The sequence below is a fragment of the Lepidochelys kempii genome, chromosome 21 (assembly GCF_965140285.1).
Source record: "Lepidochelys kempii isolate rLepKem1 chromosome 21, rLepKem1.hap1, whole genome shotgun sequence".
In the NCBI taxonomy this organism is placed as follows: Eukaryota; Metazoa; Chordata; order Testudines; family Cheloniidae; genus Lepidochelys; species Lepidochelys kempii.
Window position 1 is genome coordinate 10,063,458 of NC_136400.1, and position 6,000 is coordinate 10,069,457.

General features: G+C 49.7%; 1 long non-coding RNA gene across 1 annotated transcript in view; it reads right to left on the reverse strand.

Moving 5' to 3' along the window:
* LOC140901347 (uncharacterized) overlaps nt 1-4,539 on the reverse strand; it is a 64,163-nt gene extending 59,624 nt beyond the window's left edge. The window contains exon 1 of the long non-coding RNA XR_012155825.1: nt 4,403-4,539. This is a non-coding gene — a long non-coding RNA (uncharacterized LOC140901347). The remainder of the gene's footprint in view (nt 1-4,402) is intronic.
* Nucleotides 4,540-6,000: the final 1,461 nt, after the last annotated feature.

Sequence of the window (6,000 nt, forward strand, 5' to 3'; positions counted from 1 at the left end):
CAGACTTCCAGTTCCTGTCCTCCACATGCAGCAGTACCACATGAGTTGTGCTTCGCGTGGGCCCTCTGCACCTTTGGAGGATTTGCCCCTTAAGTTATGACGACTGGCAGACCCCAGGGGCGCTGTAGAGGATGGGCAGGCAGTTATGACTGGCGCTTCCCCTCCAGAGCTGGCCATTACATTCCCACCTGCTGGCATCACCCTCTCTTTTCAATCCCCTTTGGCTCTGCAAGGTCATGAAGACTAACCGAAGACCCAGACCTGCCTATCGAATGGCCCGCCTTGATCTGTGGTGGAGGTCACAGCTGGCTGAGGCTGCCTTGCTCTCTGCACTCAAAGCCAAGCAGAGGGAACAGGACCAGGAGTGAACTGCAGCTGGTGGCAAGCAGGAAATCAATACACACATACACAAAGGGCGAGAGCAAAAACAAAAGGAGAACCACAGGCAGGGGGGAGGAGGGGAAAGAAATGCATTTAAACAGCTTTGGTGGCCCCAGTTGGGAGTTGAGGGGGGTGACGGAACGGCTGCATGCCTGACGCATACGTTAAGCGCAGCGTTCAGCTGGATTGTTAGTGAAGCTCATGGCTATGAATACACCTGCCTGCTAGTTTTAGGCCTGTACCACACAGGGCATTTGCCTCAAACACAGCCCTTGTTTGTTGCAGCTGCACCAAGAGACCCCCCAGTGTTATTTGCTCACCCCGCTTTCACGCAGTGATTAGCTCCAGCTCTGCATAGGGCAGCTGTCGCCGTATACCCAAGACCTTGCACTGGTGCAGAGCTGGAGCTAATCACTGTGTGAAACCGGGGTTTAGTTTCTCAGGTGGCACAAGTACTCCTTTCCCTTGTACATGTAATTGTAATTGGAGCAGATCCGTAGTCTGCACATGGTCTTAGGGCCCCACCTTTACTGTAGAGCTTAGCTGCTTTTTGTGTTCTGTTTTTAAATACTAGAAACAGGGTATTTGCAAATGTTTATGAGGTGCTGTAGTCCGGGAGTCAGCACAAAGTATGTGCACCATGTGAGTCCTTAACATAGGGTTTAAGTGGTGCCTCTGCTTTGCACAATGGTGCTGAATTTCAGCCAAATCCAAGCGGCCAAATCAGCCAAGTGGCAATCCCTAGGCAGTCGGCATCAGAGAGAACAGTGCAGAAGTCCATTGTGAGTCTCACCTGATGATTCTACATCTTTCTTCGAGTGCGGCGTGTTTTTGTGGGGATTACCGGTCCACGAGTCCATCGCTGGCCTGGGAAATTTGTACATAGGGACCGCCATATTGGACTGGGGCTTAATCCTGGTTAAAAACATTGCAAAGCTTTTGTAGCCTCCCATCGACTAGTCAATCTTTGATCAGAGCTGAGTCATTTGCTTTCTGCACTAGTGGCACCGACGGGGATAAAAGCTTGACAGGCAAATGCTGCAAGACACACGGCTAGCTGGGAGGACTCGCACAGAGGGGGGATGTTTTTCATGGGACACACCAAGAGAGGGATGTTTCCAGTAAATGGCGATTTCTTGCAATGGAACCATGTACAAGGGCAAGGAGTACTTGTGGCACCTGAGAAAGTAACAAATTTATTTGTTAAATAAAAGTTGTTAGTCTCTCAGGTGCCCCAAGTCCTCCTTTTCTTTTTGCGGATACAGACGGACACGGCTGCTACTCTGAAACCATGTATAAGGGAGACAACCTGCTCTGGTGTCACCTGTGCCAGATGAACACTGCAAAGGGGACAGACTCTGGCTGCCAGATAGCAGAGAGTTCCGCAGCACAGGGGAACCCCCCTGGTGTCAAAACTAACTCCTGTGGCAGCTGCCCTAGTCCTACCCTGGCACAGGGGGTGTGACGGGGAGAAAAGGGACGCACTGGGGAGGGGGGGAAGCCACGTGTCAGAGCTCTACTCCATCTCTGCTGCTCTTCCACCGGAGCGGGGTTCCTTACAGTCTCCCCAACCAATGAAGCAGCCCCACGGCTTCTCTAACGCACACCAGCCCCCAGGCACAGACCAGGCTCCATTGTGCTAAGCGCTGCACATGCATACAGCAAGAGATGTTCTCGGTCTAAATAGACAAGACAGCCAAAGGGTGAAGGGGAAATAGAAGCCCAGGCAGGGGAAAGGACAGAGCTGGGAATAGACCCCAGGTCTCCCGAGTGCCTTTCCGCTGCCGCAGCCACTAGACCCAACTGCAAAAATGGAACATGCCACGTTGCAATGCACCGATTTAAGCAACAACAAACCGCTGGGGCAGCACCCAGGGAAATCACACAGCAGAAGGTGGACACGTTACTAGCTAATGCACTGGATTTTAGTGACTAATTTAATTGGAGACGGGGAAGGAGGAGGGAATAAATAGCACTGCACTAAACAAAAGCAGATGGGAGTCGGGAGTAATATAATATTCCAAACTAGATTATGGAATTGCAAGAAGAGAAAGGCTGAGATTTGGCTTTTCATTTGGTCCTGCTTGTAACAGCGCCTACAAAAACACACACTTCCTGTGGTATGCTGGGTTTTTGGACAAGGCAGCCTGTCATCCCACTGTGAAAATGAATATGCTTTCGGTGTATGATTAGAGTCAAACACTCCCGCTCCCCTTGTTTCTGAGAGCTTAGGAGGCCCTTTTAAAGGAACACCTGTTAGCTGGATCTGTTTAATGGCTCGTTTCAGGAATACACAAGGTTTTCCTGTGTTTAACAGCTTTCCAAGAGGGTTGGGGGTGGGTTTACTCTGTATGGGGCTTTTGTATCTGGTCTGACAACTGCCAGGTCTTTTGTTGGCAACATGGGAAAATTCTAGGGTTGTCTTTATTCTGATTGAATTTTCTGTGAAGGTTCATTTCTTGCAAACTGGAATGCTTCTTTGTAACATTTTTGATCTGATTTGCTCAAAGTTTAGGAACAATTAACCAACTCTCTTAAGTAAGAGGGACATAGAGGAGTCAATTCACCTACCACTGAATCACAAGCCACCTCTTGGGTGGAACAGGGCAGCTGTTTAACGGCATACAGCAACATTACATAACAGTTTGGAACAGGAAGCTAAGAAGACAGTATCCAGCTGAGACTGCACAGAGGATTGAAGCTCAAAGAATGTATTAGAATTTGGCTGGGATGTCAGAGAACACCCCTCGTCGGACAAAAGGGCCAGGGGATCTTTAACAGCCAACATTCAGGGCTGTGATTTTATGTCTTGTCCAGTGGGAGCACCTAGATCAGGGGTTCTCAAACTGGGGGTCGGGACCCCTCAGGGGGTCGTGAAGTTATTACATGGGAGGTCGCGAGCGGTCAACCTCCACCCCAAATCCCACTTTGCCTCCAGCATTTATAATGGTGTTAAATGTATACAAAAGTGTTTTTAATTTATAAGGGGGGGTCGCATGCAGAGGCTTGCTATGTGAAAGGGGGCACCAGTAACAAAGTTTGAGAGCCACTGACCTAGATCAACCCATTGCCTTTAACAATTGACTCAAGACAATTGCCAATACCATTTCCTGCAGCAAGCTAGATATTTCTTGGAGATCTCATCCACATACTGACCTACATCGATTCTGCTTAGCCTGTGTAACAGAACCAGACCACAGTGCCACATGGTGGTGAGCAATATCAGGCCACATTCAGTGGAATGACACCACGGGATGTACATGGCTTGATATCTCCAGCTACAGGAGGCATCAGACATGCCCCAACTTCTGAAACAGACACAGGAGGAGAGAAATAAAGGCTGTACCTTTAGAGTTTGAGACCTTTTGGGAGGGACACAGTGGGAAAACAATGCCCTCATTGCTTTAAAACAAGGGATCGTTTTCGCAAAGCAAGGTGGTCTGTGGATCACTTACGCTTTTCAAGGGCGTGTTTCAGCGACTCCCAAACGCACCACTGCAAATGTACAATGAAATCTAATGCACAGAGAGGGATGAATTTGGGGGGGGGGGCCATGTTTTAGCAGGTATGAAACCCATGCCTCTGATTACGCATCCTCCTTTGAATTGCAAGTGCAGGTCCAAGCCCTTGCGCCTTTAGCTGTTCCCCTCCCCACCATGTCATGTGCAAACCAATGAGGCAGAGGTGTAAATACACTGATCAGCGCCTGCGGCTTCATTTTGTAAGCTCACATTTTACAGACGCCTGCGCAAAGGGGAACCAGACCCCGCCTGGCTGATCATTTAGGCCACAGCTAATCAAAGTGCTTGAAGGGAAGATGAAGTTAATATCTTCAGTGTCAGTAGCTTCTATTTCTGCTGCACCATTTGTTAATGTCTCATTAATTGGACACATTTCAGCATCTCCTGCCTAATAAAGAGCGTCACATTTTGTATCCTTAGGGTGACAGACTCACTCTGCATAGCAGGCTTCTCGCTGTAAGAATGCAGCAGAGTGGAGATACCAGTGCCTATGTACTTACATTACATCGCGACCTCCTTTGTGCTCCAAGTCAGTTTGATCTGCCACACAGATCTTCTCATGCTGCTCTTACAATGCTGTTGGTCCCATGCTGGCTGGCTTATCCTCTGTTGTTCAGCTCCAAAAATCTCCGCCAGGAATGTTCTCTCCTTCCATTTAAAAAACAAAACAACATTCCTTGATCAGTAACTGCGGGAAAAACAAAAATCTTATGTTTGTTAACCTTAGCGCTTCAAGGATTCAGCTTTCCTTCACAGCCTTGGGCCCCCAAAGCGCTCAAGAAAATGCTCCTGCTCCAGAAGATGTACCCTTGATGAGGTGTGTTAATAATGTGCCGCTTCAGATCAGAAATAAAAAAAACAAACAGATTGGGGCCCAATTCTCCTCTTCCTGGCATCTTGAGGGGTCATTTTACACCCCTACAAAGTGGGTGTATGCATGCTGACAGAAGGGAATCCTGCCCCACAGTCCCTTCACTCCTGTCAATGTTTGCTTCAAGTTGTTCAGTTGTACACGACCGAATGTGAGAGTGTGCAGTTCAACATGTGTGAATCTGTGTGTGCGCGCCTGCACAAAGGCGTGCACACGGATGTATGTGTGGTGTGCAGTCCATGCATGTCAATGAGTCTCTCTTTATATGTGAAAGTCGAGACTGAGCGCACACACGGTGAGCAACGCGTGGGCAACAAATGTGTGTGAGCGCATGCATGACCAGACAGGTCTGACTGTGCGCGTGGGTGCGATGCATGCTTCTGAATGTGTGCCCGGCTGCATGCGTGTGACCATACATGCGTGAGTGCACGTGTGTCTGTGTTGCATTCAGCATTTTTAACTGTCCAATCCACACAGCGTCCAAGGGAAAGGGTGAGAGCAGTGACAACTCCAGTCCGAAAAAGACCCTTTTAGCAGCAGCACCAACAGGCTAATATGGTCCAAAATGCCATTCCCACCATCGCTGCAGAGAACGCTACAGCTAGCCAGGAACTCGTAACTGCCTTGCCCAGCGTAACATACTGTCACTTGAAAGAGACAATGAGTCTCAACAAGGCCATGTCAGAGAGACAAGGCCTCGGCGGAGTTGGGCTCCTGATACAAATCACTGCGCTCTCTCCAAGAGAAGCGCTTGGCACCACAACAGAGAACAAACCCCTCTTCCCAGTATCAACAAGAGACTTCTACCAGGGTTGGGGCGGGGACAGAGTCAATCCTCCACCCCAACCCACGCTGGCTGAGCTCTGAGCAGGTGGTTGCCTACAGGTATGGATCAGCTGGCTGTGCCCCTCCCCATACCGACTTTGGCTTCAACACTCACGGACTTGCCATGGCCTGCCCCTGTACACCCCACATAACCCAACTGGTTCCAGTGCCCTCTGGACCTTGAATGGCAAGACAGGACGGCCCAGGAGGGATTGTGGTAAGACACTGGAGGACCGGCGGCTCTCAAGTGCTGTGTAGCAGTACTAGCCTGCATACATGCTACAGATGGGTTGAGTTAGTGGACAACCAGCCTTTCAGCGGCCGCACTGGGGACTGACCCGAGGCCCAGCAGAGCTAAAAGAATGAGCTGCTGCTGCTTGAGCTGAAGTGCCCTGGCCCCAA